A 14011-nucleotide genomic window follows, 5' to 3' on the forward strand; every position below is an offset into this window, starting at 1 on the left:
GAAGTTATGAATATCCAAAGAAGAGTGGATGATGAATTATGGGTCCTGTGCAGATCTGAGGCAGATCTGTAGGGGCTGATTTAGAATGGGAGGGGGGAGGTACTCTTATTGACCCACAACTGCAGAGACCACCTGCAAATAGTCCAAATAATGGCTGCAATACCTAGCCATGTCCCTTTCTACTCATAAAGAAGCCTTCTATGAGACACGTAAGAACTCCTAGAAGCAATGTCTGGCGTAACAGGTGAAGACTAATGGTCCTAGTTCCTATGGAAAAGTCAGAATAATAATGGCAAGTGCAATCTTTAAGAAACACATGTTGGGATTTCCCTGCCCCCACCAGCTCTGCTTATCTAATGCTTTGAACATGTCATTATCCAGGAAGGGTTTCTGATTTAATCCACTTTTAGAAGCCACTATCCCTTTCCTCACAGCCTCTACTAATACACTCAACTTACACATGACAATGTTAGGAAGGGAAATAACAATTTGATGTCGTAAAATACCCAAAACATGAAATTGGTTATGGTATAACTTCTTCTTATCTCAAGGTAAGACAGAACCAAGTGGAACCTAACAAAGAATAGAGCTACTGTGTAGCGAGTCTGTAGGCTGTACAATGCCCAGTGGGCCATGAGTACCCTCCTATCACTATTCCAATGAGACTGCACAAAGAATTTCTTTGTTCTGAGCCTCGAAGTATGATGGAGTAAGATGGAAAATCACAATGAGAAATAACTAATGATGTGAAAGAACTGCTGGTTAAAAAACACCTAAGGAAAGCCAGAAAGAATTCATATTATAGAAGGGAAAGATAGATTACCACAATACAGTTCAGACCATATAGAAAGATAGAAAGATGTTCAGTTAGAGGAAGGATACACTCCCTACGAGTTCATCAGCCCAAGATTTAAACAGTGGGAAGACCAACTAAGTGAGGTGGGCAACTAAAGGAATTCATTGAAATTCAACATTGGACAGTAAAATAATCACAAACACAGAAGAAAGTTGGAAATTTGAACATAAATAAAAAATACAGGAGGGAACCCTACCAAACTCATTCTATGAAGCGAATATCACCCTCATACCCAAATCAGGCAAAGGAAAGAGAATTTTAGACCAATATCCTTGATGAATATAGATGCAAAGATCCTTAACAAAATACTGGCAAACCGTATCCAAAAACACATTAAGAAGATAGTGCACCATGATCAAGTGGGGTTCATCCCTGGAATGCAAGGATGGTTTAACATTCGTAAATCAATAAACATAATCCAACATGTCAATAGACTTAAGGATAAGAATCATATGGTTATTTCGACTGACGCAGAAAAAGCGTTTGACAAAATACAACACCCCTTCATGCTCAAAACACTAGAAAAAATAGGGATAGTAGGAACATACCTGAACATTGTAAAGGCTATTTATGCTAAGCCCATGGCCAACATCATTCTTAATGAAGAATAACTGAAAGCATCCCCTTTAAAAATGGGAACAAGACAGGGATGCCCTCTTTCACCACTTCTATTCAACATCATACTTGAAATACTAGCCAGAGCAATCTAACAGACTAAAGAAATTAAAGGGATACAAATAGGAAAAGAGGAACTTAAGCTGTCACTATTTGCTGATGATATTCTATATTAGAAGATCCAAAAAACTCCTCCAGAAAATTTCTAGACCTCATAAATGAATTCAGAAAAATAGCAGGACATAAACTCAACACACATAAATCTAAAGCTTTTATACACAAGCAATGAAACATCTGAAAGGGAAATGAGGAAAACAACTCCATTTGCAATAGCCTCAAAATAAATAAATAAAAGACTTGGGAGTCGATCTAACCAAAGAGGTGAAAGATCTCAACAATGAAAACTACAAAACATTGAAGAAAGAAATTGAGGAAGACCTTAGAAAATGGAAAGATCTCCCATGTTCTTGGATAGGCAGAATTAATATTATCAAAATGGCCATACTTCCAAAGGTGCTATACAGATTTAATGCAATTCCAATTAAAATCCCTATGACATTTCTCATGGAAACAGAAAAAGCCATCATGAAATTCATCTGAAGGAACAAAAGACCCAGAATAGCCAAAGCAATCCTGGGCAGGAAGAGTGATGCAGGAGGTATCACAATACCAGATCTTAAACTCTACTATAGAGCAATAGTAACAAAAATGGCATGGTATTGGCACCAAAAGAGACAGGTAGATCAATGGTATAGGATAGAAGACACGGAGACATACCCACATAAGTACAGTAACCTCATTCTGGACAAGGGTGCCAAAAACTTACAATGGAGAAAAGATAGCCTCTTCAACAAATGGTGCTGGGAAAACTGGAAATCCATATGCAGTAAAATGAAACTAAACCTATCTCTCACCCTATACAAAACTCAACTCAAAATGGATCAAGGATCTAGGAATTAGACCTGAGACCCTTCACCGAACAGAAGAAAAAGTAGGCCTGAAACTCCATCACATCAGCTTAGGACAAGACTTCCTTAACAAGACCACCATAGCACAAAAAATAAAAGCAAGAATCAATAAATGGGATAGATTCAAACTAAAAAGCTTTCTCTCAGCAAAGGAAACCATCAATAATGTGAAAAGAGAACCTACAGAGTGGGAGAAAATCTTTTCCACACACACTTCATACAGAGCACTCATCTCCAAAGTTTATAAAGAACTTAAGGGCTGGGGAGATAACTCAGCTGATAGAGTGCTTGCCTCATAAGCACAAGGCCCTGAGTTCGATCCCCAGTACCACAAAAAAAAAAAAAAAAAAAAAAAAAAAAAGAATTTAAAAACTTTACACCCCAAATACAAAGAAACCAATCAATAAATGGACTAAGGAAATGGGCAGACCCTTCACAGAAGAAGATATACAGGTGATCAACAAATATATGAAAAAGTGCTCAGCATCCCTAGTAATTAGAAAAATGCAAATTAAAACCACCCTAAGATTTCATCCAACTCCAATTACAATGGCTATTATCAAGAACACAAGCAATAATAAGTGTTGGCATGGATGTGGGGAAAAAGGCACAATCAATTTGCAACTGGTGGAGTTGCAAATTGGTGCAGCCACTCTGGAAAGCAGTATAGAGATTCCTCAGAAAGCTTGGAATGGACCCACCATTTGACCCAGCTATCCCCTATCCCACTCCTTGGTTTATACCCAAAGGACTTAAAATCAGCATACTACAATGATGCGGCCACATCAATGTTCATAGCAACTCAATTCACAATAGCTAGATTGTGGAACCAATCTAGATGCCCTTCAATTGATGAATGGATAAAGAAACTGTGGTGTATATATATAGAATGAAATATTACTCAGCCATAAAGAACAATAAAATTATGGCATTTGCTGGTAAATGGATGAAGTTGGAAAATATCATGCTTAGTGAAATAAGCCAAGCCCAAAAAACCAAAGGCTGAATGTTTTATCTGGTAAGTGCATGACAATATGTAACAATGTGGGGTAGCGGGGGAAAGTGAAGAATGAAGGAACTTTGGAGGGTATAGAGGAAAAGGAGGTGGGAGGGATTGGGGATGGAAAAACAGTGGAATGAACAGTATTACCCAATATATATGTATGATTACGTGAATGGTGTGAATATACATTGTGTACAACCATAGAAATGAAAAGTTGTACTCCATTTTTGTGTACAATGAATCAAAATTTGTTTGTAAAAATAAAAAATATTTTAAAAAATACATTAGAGACATGCTAGCTTAAACAGCCTGAGAATGCTGCCAGCCCACTGCAGAGGGAAGTGGGAACACAGGTAAAGAAAGTGGGGAAAGCATGGCGAATAATACTGGCTTGGGGGATCCTGTGGAATACAGAAGGAGGCTAATATTAACCAACCCAGAGACAGTGGGTAAGCTGTTGAGTGAAAACTGACCAAAATCATTTGGCTAATAGGTGGAGAGTCCGGTGGGAACCATTTTTAAGTGGCCACATAGCAGTGAACAAAGGCGGGAGATTAGGAACTCATAAAGGAGGTTGCCAGCCTGACCCAGCAGTTGCTTATTGTGGGATCCAGAGTGTACCTGGACCAGCATGATTGAAACAGGCAGAGAGAGAATTGGGTCTAAGGCAATTCAGGCTGGGACGTGAGGAAAGAAAGCCTCTTTTGTTGGTGGTGCCTAACGCTAGTAAGCACCTGGGAAGATGCCAGTCACCAGTCAGACTAGCATTCTGCACTCCAGGTCTGATCCTGGGTAATTCACATCCATGACAGTGAATATGTGAGGTTTTGACTCCTCACCATGAAAACAGAATGTTCAGGAGGCCACAACACCTAGATGCCCAGCAGAGATTGGCATTAGCCCAGCAACAGGATATATGAATGAAATCTCAAATACCCAAAGAATTCCAAATGTCAGCCAAGATTAAACCCCACCTGGTACCTTCCAGTGTACCAGGCCCACTATGGAAGTCCATCATTTGACAGCAGTCCCAAGCTTATCCCACCCTGTACCATGGGACAGGAAGCTGAGAATTATTAAAACTAACTTTGGCTCCTGGCCACAACAGCTGGCAGCTTGTTGAGAAACAAAAAGAAGTGGAACTTAACAACCCCCAGCCCTTGACCCAAGGGTCACAGGTTCTCAAACTTAAAAAATACAAAGAATGGTACAATAGCATAAATGATGAACATCCATCCTTTCCAACAGTTTTAACCACTGTAGCAGAAACAATCCTTTTATTTCTCATTAATAGTTAGACTGTTCTATTCCCTCTTCTTCTGCTTTATTACTTTTATTTTTTACTGCTTTATACCTGTCATCTGCTACCTGTTTTTCCTCTGTTCACTTTAAAATATTTGAAAAATTTCTCTTGCCTTTCTACTCTATTTTCTTTTAAGAATTTGTATTCTATTAGCTGATAGGATAACAGAGTTTGGGGCTGGGGCTGTGGCTCAGTGATGCTTGCCTAGCATGTGTGAGGCACTGGGTTCGATTCTCAGCACCACACATAAGTAAATGAAGGTCCATCAACAACCAAAAAAAGGAATTACATAATTTATGTAATTTCTACCCCATTCATGTTTTTGTGATCATTAATACAGTGGATGATGCAGTAGACAACTACTATTTAATGTCTGATCTAGTTCATAGTTGCTTACTATTCATGCTGATGTTAAATGCTGACCCTGCCATTCCTCTATAGGTGCTAATTCAAGTTATAGATGTCAAAGTAGATAGAGGACATTTATTTTAAGGCTTAACATTGTTTGCAAACATTATCACTATTCCTTGCTCCCCGTTTCTAGGAGGGGCTGGGAAGTGATTGGACACTTCAAGTTCACAGAGTGGAGATCCTGCTGCTGAGCAACACTCACAATCAGTAACCCTCACTTAATACACAAGCTAGCCCTCTGCTCAAGCTTCAACACTACCTCAACACATAGAATAAAGGAGACAAAAGTCCCAAAGCAATGATCAGAACCCAAGTAGAACTGACTTTGACTTGAAGGGGACCTCAAGTTCCACTCCTGGACATCTCATACAGCAAAAACAGGGAAGTTCCTAGAACAAAACCACCACCCAAGGGCTGGGGAGATAGCTCAGCTGGTAGAGCGCTTGCCTTGAAAGTACAAGAGTTCGATCCCCAGTACCGCAAAAAAAAACAACAAACAACAAAAAAAAAACACCACCACCCAAAAAACTACATACCAAAGGATACATGCATAAAAAAGAAAGAGGAAACCATCTCAACTGATGCACACATCATTAAGAAACATGAAGAAACAGGCAAACATTCCCCCAAAATTCACAATCCCCCAACAAAGGAACTGACATATATGGAAGTGAGTGAAATTCCAGAGAAAGGTTATAAAATGTTGATAAACTATAAAGATCTAAGGAGAGCTAGGGATATAGCTCAGTGTTTGCCTCGCACGCACAAGGCCCTGGGTTCAATCCACAGCACCGCGCGCGCGCCCACACACACATACACACACACACAAACAAAAAAAAAACAACCCCAATGATCAGAACTGGGACAAATCAAGGTAACAACTCGGAGATTCACTGGGATAGAAGAGAACATAGAGATACAGCCTAAGACATTATGAACCTCTTCAGTGAAACAGCAGCAGAAAAATTTCCAAACTTTAGAAGTGATACATCCACATCCAGATGCTTATAACAGAAACTCAGAAAGACAAGGTCAAAAAAGAACCTCTCTAAGAAACATCATAATCAAAATGCCTAACATAGAGAATAAGAAAAGAATATTAAAAGCTACAAGAGAAAAAGTCAGGTCAGATTTAGAGGCAAACCAATGAGGCTCACTTCTGAATTCTCAAATCAGACCCTAAAATCAAGGAGGACTTGGAATGAGGTATTCCAAGCTCTACAAGAAAACAATTGCCATCCAAGCTTCCTACATCCAGCAAAGTTATCTTTCAGATTTGATGCAGCAGTAAAAATTTTTCATGACAGATATACTACACACAGAACTCAAACAAGTCCAAAGCTCCCAAACAGATGAAGTTCACGAGAAGAGAAACTAAATGAAAATAAAGACTAAATTAAATATGGCAAACAAACCAAAATGGCAGGAAATAACAAACAACTATCCACAAAGACACTAACTGTAAATGGTCTCAACTCTCCAATTAAAAGATATAGATTGGCTGAATGGATTAAAAAACAAGATCCAACAATATGCTGTTTATAAGAGACTAGGCAAAGATACAGGCTGAATGTAAAAGGATGGGGGGGGGGCGCGTGGGAATTTCATACAAAGAGTCTGAAAACAAGCAGGAGTAGTTATTCTCATATCTGACAAAGCAGATTTCAAGCAAAAATTAATCAGAAGAGACAGTCACCACATACTGATAAAGGGAACAATCCAACAAGATTTAAGTATAGTAAGCATGTATGCCCCAAACGTTAGTGCACTTAATTACATAAACAAAAACTTCTTGACATTAAATCCAGACAGACCACAATACAATAATACTGGGCAATTTCAACAGTCCTTTCACCAAAGGACAGGTCATCCAAACAAAATCAAAACATATTTCTGATCTAAATAATACTAAAAATTAAAAAGACCTAATAGACATCTACAGACTATTTCAACCGATAATGGTTGAATTCACTTTCTTCTCAGCAGCTCATAGAACATTTTCCAAAATAGAACATATTCTTGATAACAATGTAAGTCTTAGAAAGAAAAAAAAAATAAAAAAAAAATAAAATAAAAAAACTGATGTAATCCAGCACATTCTATCAGATCATAATGGAATGAAACTAGAAATTTTCCTTATTGTTGAATAAGGAAAATTATAGAAACCACATAAACATATGGAGATTGAATAATACTCTTTTAAATGAGGAACGGCTCATAGAAGAAATCAAGAAATTCTTAGAAAAAATGAGAAAGAAATACAAAACAACAAATCTCTGGGACAATATGAAGGCAGTTCTAAGAGGAAAGTATACATAGTATTGAGTGCCTATGTGAAAAAAAATACAGAGATCCTGAATAAATAATCTAATGCTACACTTCAAGGCCTTAAAAAGGAATAACAAACTAATGCCAAAATCAATAGAAGACAGAAACTAAGATCAGAGCCAAAATTAGTGAAATTGAGAAGGGAAAAAAAAATACAAAAAGATTGAAGTAACAGACAAAGACTGGTTCTTTGAAAAGATAAGCAAGATTGATAAACCCTTAGCCAAACTAACCAAACAAAGAACCCACATTACAAACTGGAGACGAAAAAGGAGATACCAAATATAGACACTTCTGAAAATCCAGAGAATTGTGAGAAACTAATTCTGAAACTTTATATTCTAACTGGAAAGTCAGAAGACACAAATTTTCTATGCATATATGACCTGCCAGGAGATATAGAAAAGTATAAATTTATAAATAGACCAGTATTAAGCATAAACATTGAAAGAGCAATTAAAAGACTTCCAACACAGAATAGCACAGGACCTGGATGGATTCTCAGCAGTTTATTGGACCATTAATGAAGAACTGATACTAGCCTTCCTGAAATTATTCCATGATACTGAAAGGGAGGGAACACTCCCAAATACAACCTAGGAAACCAGTATAACCCTGATACAAAATTCAGACAAAGAAACATCAAGGAAAGAAAACTATAGACCAATATCCCTGAAGAACATAAGTGAATTCAGCAAAGTAAGTGGATATAAGATCAATGCACATAAATCTAAATGCATTTTTATACATAAGTGATGAATCTTTGGAAAGAATAATTAGGGAAACTACCCCAGGACCCGCAAGCAAGCCTCTGGGACCAGGGCAGGACAGCCAGAGACCTCTCCAGGCGGGCCTGCCCTGCCCCCTCTGGCCGCAGGCTTTTCCCATGGGGTGATCCAAGATGGCGGACTAGAGGGTGACTGCATCTCCAGTCGCTCCAGAACCCAGGATTCAAGAAGGGGAGCATAGAGAGACTCAGACTAAAATACAGCCACGGGTGAGTCTCCCCCACCCTTGAAGGCTCGTCGCCGGGTGGCAGGCCCGGATAGGGTGTGGATAATCAGAGTAGGGGCAGGGCAGCCAGGGTCTTCCCCAGGCAACCCTGCGCACCCTGGCGTGGGAGCTCCTCCCACACGGCCAGATTCTCCGGAGCAGGCACGCAGTGAGAGCCTTTCCACACAGAGCCAGCTCCAAGCCCTGGAATCAGTAAGCGGGCTAGGGGGCAGCTTTCTTCAGAAGCACTGCATTATCAAGTTAATCCAAGACGCAGGCTACTAAAGTCTGGGAGGTGATACACTGGAAATCTACAAGGTCACTATAAGCCAATAGAGGAAATCTGCCAATATCTCAGAGTCCCACTGACATCTGACCAATATGAGAAAACAAGGGAAGAAAATGTACCAGAACAAACCTAGATACTACATCAATAAACCCAATGACAGCACAGTGGAAGAAATGTCGAAGGGAGTTCAGAATGTACATAATTAAAACAATCAGGGAAGCAAACGAGGAGATGAAAGAGCAAATGCAGGCATTGAAGGAGGAGATAAAAGAGCAAATGCAAGCATTGAATGATCACACCAATCAACAGTTAAAAGAGCAAATACGGGAAGCAAGAGATCATTTCAATAAAAAGTTAGAGATACTGAAAAAAAAAAAAAAAAAAACAAACCAAACAGAAATCCTTGAAATGAAGGAAACAATAAAACAAGTTAAAAACTCCATAGAAAGCATAACCAATAGGATAGAACACCTGGAAGACAGAACCTCAGACACTGAAGACAAAATATTTAATCTTGAAAACAAGTTGACCAAACAGAAAAGATGGTAAGAAATCATGACAGAATCTACAAGAATTATGGGATATCATGAAAGGCCAAACTTAAGAATTATTGGGATTGAGGAAGGCTTACAGAAACAAACCAAAGGAATGAACATCTATTCAATGAAATAATATCAGAAAATTTCCCAAATCTGAAGAATGAAATGGAAAACCAAGTACAGAGGCTTATAGGACTCCAAATATACAAAATTACAACAGACCCACACCAAGGCACATTATTATGAAAATACCTAACATACAAAATAAAGACAGAATTTTAAAGGCCGTGAGAGAAAAGAATCAAATTACATTCAGGGGGAAACCAATAAGAATATCAGCAGGTTTTTCAATCCAGACCCTAAAAGCTAGAAGGGCCTGGAACAAACATTTACCAAGCCCTGAAAGAAAACGGATGCCAACCAAGAATCTTACATCCAGCAAAACTTACTTTCAGATGTGACAACAAAATAAGATCCTTCCATGATAAACAAAAGCTAAAGGGATTTACAAAAAGAAAGCTGGCATTACAGAATGTTCTCAGCAAAATATTCCATGAGGAAGAGATGAAAAAACACGATGCAAATCAGCAACGGGAGGAACTAGCCTAAAGGAATAGCCAAATAAAGGAGAAACCAAATCATGTCAAAAAACAAAAATGAGTCAAATGACTGGAAATACAAATCATATCACAATAATAACCCTGAATGTTAATGGCCTGAACTCATAATCAAAAGACATAGACTTGGCAGATTGGATTAAAAGAAAATCCAACAATTTGCTGCCTGCAAGAGACTCATCTCATAGAAAGAGATACCCATAGACTAAAGGAGAAAGGATGGGAAAAAACATACCATGCACACAGACACAGCAAAAAAGCTGGAGTATCCATCCTCATTTCCAATAATGTGGACTTCAAGCCAAAACTAGTCAGAAGGGATAAAGAAGGACATTACATACTGCTTAAGGGAAGCATAAATCAGCAAGACAAAACAATCATAAATATCTATGCCCCAAACATTGGCTCATCCATGTACGTCAAACAAATCCTTCTCAATTCCAGAAATCAAATAGACCACAACACAAAAATACTAGGCGATTTTAACACACCTCTCTCACTGCTGGATAGATCGTCCAAACAAAAATTGAATAAAGAAACCATAGATCTCAATAACACAATCAACAATTTAGACTTAACCGACTTATATAGAATATACCATCCAACAAAGAATGAATACACTTTCTTCTCAGCAGCACATGATCCTTCTCTAAAATAGACCATGTTTTATGCCACAAAGCTACTGTTAGCAAATACAAGAAGATAGAGATACTACCTTGTACTCTGTCAGATTATAATGGATTAAAATTAGAAATAAATGACAGAATAAAAAACAGAAACTTCTCCAATACCTGGAGATTAAATAATACACTATTATATAATGAATGGATAAGAGAAGACATCAGGAGGGAAATTCAAAAATTCTTAGAAGTAAACGAGAACAAAGACACATCAAATCAAAATCTCTGGGACACTATGAAAGCAGTACTTAGAGGAAGATTTATTTCATGGGGCGCATTCAACAAAAGAAGTAGAAATCAACAAATAAACAACTTAACACTATAGCTCAAAGCCCTAGAAAAAGAAGAGCAGACCAACACCAAAAGTAGTAGAAGACAGGAAATAGTTAAAATCAGAGCCGAAATCAACGAAATTGAAACAAAAGAAACAATCAGAAAAATCAACAAAACAAATAGTTGATTCTTTGAAAAAATAAACAAAATTGGTAAACCCTTAGCCACACTAACAAAGAGAAAGAGGGAGAGAAAAAACAAAAAACAAAAAACAAAAAACTACCCATTCACAATAGCCTTGAAAAAAATAAAATACTTGGGAATAAATCTCACAAAAGAGGTGAAAGATCTCTACAATGAGAACTACAGAACACTAAAGAAAGAATTAAAGTAAACCTTAGAAGACGGAAAGATCTCCCATGTTCTTTGATAGGCAGAATTAATATTATCAAAATGGCCATACTACCAAAAGTGCTATACAGATTCAATGCAATTCCAATTAAAATCCCAATTGTGTACCTTACAGAAATAGAGCAAGCAATTATGAAATTCATCTGGAAGAATAAGAAACCCAGAATAGCTAAAGCAATCCTTAGCAGAAAGAGCGAAGCAGGGAGTATCGCAATACCAGATCTTCAACTCTACTACAAAGCAATAGTAACAAAAACGGTATGGTATTGGTACCAAAATAGAAAGGTAGATCAGTGGTACAGAATAGAGGACACGGACACAAACCCAAATAAATACAATTTTCTAACACTAGACAAAGGTGCCAAAAATATGCAATGGAGAAAAAATAGCCTCTTCAACAAATGATGCTGGGAGAATTGGAAATCCATATGCAACAGAATGAAAACTAAACCCATATCTCTCACCGTGCTCGAAACTAAACTCAAAATGGATTAAGGACCTCGGAATCAGACCAGAGACCCTACCGATTATAGAAGAAAAAGTAGGTCCAGATCTTCAACATGTCGGCTTAGGACCAGACTTCCTCAACAGGACTCACATAGCTCAAGAAATAAAAGCAAGAATCAATAACTGGGATAGAATCAAACTAAAAAGCTTTCTCTCAGCAAAGGAAGCTATCAGCAATGCGAATAAAGAGCCTACAGAGTGGGAGAAAATCTTTGCCAATCATACTTCAGATAGAGCACTAATCTCCAGAATCTATAAAGAACTCAAAAAACTACACCAAGAATGCAAATAACCCAATCGACAAATGGGCTAAGGAAATGAACAGACACTTCACAGAAAAAGATCTACAATCAACAAACATATGAAAAAATGTTCAACATCTCTAGTAATAAGAGAAATGCAAATCAAAACCACCCTAAGATTCCATTTCAACCCCAATTAGAATGGCGATTATCAAGAATACAAGCAACAACAGGTGTTGGCGAGGATGTGGGGAGAAAGGGTACACTCATACATTGCTGGTGGGGCTGCAAATTAGTGCAGCCACTCTGGAAAGCAGTGTGGAGTTTCCTTAGAAAGCTTGGAATGGAACTACCATTTGAACCCAACTATCCCACTCCTTGGCCTATACCCAAAGGACTTAAAAATCAGCATACTACAGAGATATAGCCACATCAATGTTCATAGCTGCTCAAGTCACAATAGCCAGATTGTGGAAACCAACCTAGATGCCCTTCAATTGATGAATGGATAAAGAAACTGTGGTATATATATACAATGGAATATTACTCCACCATAAAGAATGATAAAATTATGGCATTTGCAGGCAAATGGATGAATTGGGGAATATCATGCTAAGTGAGATAAGCCAATCTCAAAAAACCAAAGGACGAATGATCTCACTGATAAATGGATGATGACACATAAGGGGGGGTGGGAGGGGTTAGTGTTAGGGTTAGAGTTAGGGTTAGGGAGGGGGGCAAGAATGGAGGAAGGAAGGACTGTATAGAGGGAAAAGAGGGGTGGGAGGGCTGGGGGGAAGGGAAAAAATAACAGAATGAATCAAACAACATTACCCTATGTAAATTTATGATTACACAAATGGTATGCCTTTACTCCATGTACAGAGAAACAACATGTATCCCATTTGTTTACAAAAAAAAAAAAAAAATTCTGTCTTTAAAAAAAAAAACTAATAAAATATTAGCAAACCACATTCAAAAACACATCAAGAACACAGTATACACCATGATCACATGGGTTTCACGCTAGGGATGCAAGAATGATGATTCAACATATGCAAATCTATAAATGTAATTCACCACATAAACAGAATTAAGGACAAGAATCATATGATCATCTCAATAGTTTCAGAAAAGGCCTTTTTTAAAATCCAGCACTCATTCATGTTAAAAATGCTAGAGGAACTAGGGATAGAAGGAACTTACCTCTACATTATACAGGCTATATGTGACAAACTCTAAACCAGCATCATCCTGAATGGAGAAAAAAATGAAAGCATTTCCTCTAAAATCAGGAATAAGACAAGGATATCCACTCCGACCATTTCTATTCAAAATTGTCCTTGAAACAAGCCAGAGCAATCAGGCAAGGGAAGGAAATGATAGGGTTACAAGTAGGAAAAGGAGTCAAATTAACTGTTTGCTAATGACATGAACCTGTATCTAGAACACCCAAAAACTCCATCAGAAGTTGTTGTTGTTGTTTTTGTTTATTTGTTTTATACCAGGGACTGAACGCCAGGGGTGCTCAACCATTGAGCCACATGTCCTTTTTTGTATTTTATTTAGAGACAGGTCCTTATTGAGTTGCTTAGGGCCTTGCTAAGTTGCTGAAGCTGGCTTCAAACTTGTGATCCTCCTACATTTGCTTCCCAAGCCACTGGGATTACAGGTGTGTGCCACCATGTCCAGCCACCAAAAGATTTAAGTTGATAAATAATTCAGCAAAGTAGCAGGATATAAGAGCAAGTTATGAATATAACTCAGTAACTTTCCTATAGCCTAGTAGTGATTCTGCTGAAAAAGAAATCAGGAAAAGTATCCCATTCACAATAACATAAAAAAATAAAATACTTGGGAATTTATCTAACTAATGAGGTGAAAGATGTGTCTACAATTAAAACTATAAAACTCTGAAGAAAGAAAATGAAGAAGACCTTAGAAGACGGAAAGTCTCCCATATTCTTGAATAGGCA

General features: G+C 37.8%; 2 protein-coding genes across 3 annotated transcripts in view; both read right to left on the minus strand.

Moving 5' to 3' along the window:
- Nucleotides 1-14011, minus strand: part of CTNNA1 (catenin alpha 1) — a 218666-nt gene that overhangs the window by 46068 nt on the left and 158587 nt on the right. The window lies entirely within an intron of this gene.
- The window catches only part of LOC306663434 (catenin alpha-1-like), a gene marked incomplete at its 5' end in the record, with an annotated part of 33621 nt that overhangs the window by 10005 nt on the left and 9605 nt on the right, over nt 1-14011 (minus strand).

The sequence above is a fragment of the Sciurus vulgaris genome (assembly GCF_902686455.1).
Source record: "Sciurus vulgaris genome assembly, chromosome: 6".
Classification (NCBI taxonomy): domain Eukaryota; kingdom Metazoa; phylum Chordata; class Mammalia; order Rodentia; family Sciuridae; genus Sciurus; species Sciurus vulgaris.